Raw genomic sequence first — 1348 nt, forward strand, 5'->3', positions numbered from 1 at the left:
TTTGTTTCTTTTGGGAGAGGAACTGTGCTTTGGGAAGACTGTCAAAGGAAGCTACCCTCCCACTTTCTAGAATCACACTGAGACTCCATCCTCCACTCTGAACACATGAAAGGGTGACCAGCTAATGAAACCCCATCTCATCGTGATTTGGCATGAAGTAGAAAGTCAAGGGGACCTATTTAATAATCAGTAACTTCATTAAAAAGGAATCAGTTACCCTCATTTGGAAACATCTGGATGAATTATGAATACGCCCTATGGTAAGATCAGAAACTTACCATAGAAAACTTACCAAAGTTTTCAAGTTTATTAGAAGGAGGTCAGAACACGGAGAGCAATTAGTATTCTAAAATCTCCAGTTCTCCACTGGATCCTCATTTCCAAACTAAAGATGAAAGTAAGATGGAACTAGCTTTTTTTCTCCCCAAGTTAGACATCGAGGCAAAGAGATGTTATCACTTTAATAACTGAACTGTAATCATGAACATGTTCACTGACTTAGGGAAAAATAATTCAACAAAGGCCCTCTGCCCTCCAAAAATTGCCACTTTTGGAAAAAGGCTGTAGGTCAAGTGAGAGAGATGAAAGATGGTCACACTCTCTTTGACAAGATTTGAACGATAGGAGAGGCCTTAAGAGAATGGCGGCTTCCACGTCCTGTCTCTTGAATACTCACCCTTGAAGCCTTGAGTCTACTATGATAGCCACATGTGGAGGTCATTTACAGTAGAGGGCAGCAAATTTTCTGTAAAGGGTCAGATAGTAAGTGTTTTGAAGGATATAGACAACATTTAAAGAGAGTAGACAGAAAGTAGACAACATTTAAACAAGTGTGTGTGACTGTGTGCCAATAAAGTTTTATGTATGGATACAAATTTGAATCTCATATAACTTTCAGACTTCATGGAGCTTTATTCTTCATATTTTTTTAAAAAAACACTAATAAATTTTAAAACCTTTCTTGTCTTCTCATTGAGCTCCTTTCTGTCGATCGGTGACAGTTTAGGATTTGCACGAGAAGAAGAGACAATTCACAGAGCTAGCATTGTTGCCTTCTGTCTTCACAGAGGTATCTTCAGCTGTTTTGTGGGACATTCTGAAAAGAAAAGAAAAAAAAAAAACCTTTCTTAGCTCACAGGCTGTACAACAGGCTGCAGACTGCTTTTGACAGAGAGAGAAAAAGATGTTCATGAGCCCTCAATTGCTCCAGCCCTCAGACATTTGCTTTCCCAGCTGAGACCCCAGCTACCAGGGCAAGATGAGTCATCTGCACTGTGCCCTATCCAAGTTCTTGGTTCCCAGAGCATGAGATATGATAATAAAAATTTGCTTTAAGCCCTAATTTTGG

At 39.4% G+C, this 1348-nt stretch overlaps 1 non-coding gene across 1 annotated transcript; it reads left to right on the forward strand.

Annotated features, from left to right (window-relative positions):
* Window positions 1-963: 963 nt before the first annotated feature.
* Window positions 964-1097, forward strand: LOC132516554 (small nucleolar RNA SNORA75). The gene has a single exon (XR_009539380.1). It is a non-coding gene; the product is annotated as a small nucleolar RNA SNORA75 (small nucleolar RNA).
* The last annotated feature ends 251 nt before the right edge of the window (window positions 1098-1348 follow it).

This window comes from Lagenorhynchus albirostris, chromosome 2, assembly GCF_949774975.1.
Source record: "Lagenorhynchus albirostris chromosome 2, mLagAlb1.1, whole genome shotgun sequence".
NCBI classification, from domain to species: domain Eukaryota; kingdom Metazoa; phylum Chordata; class Mammalia; order Artiodactyla; family Delphinidae; genus Lagenorhynchus; species Lagenorhynchus albirostris.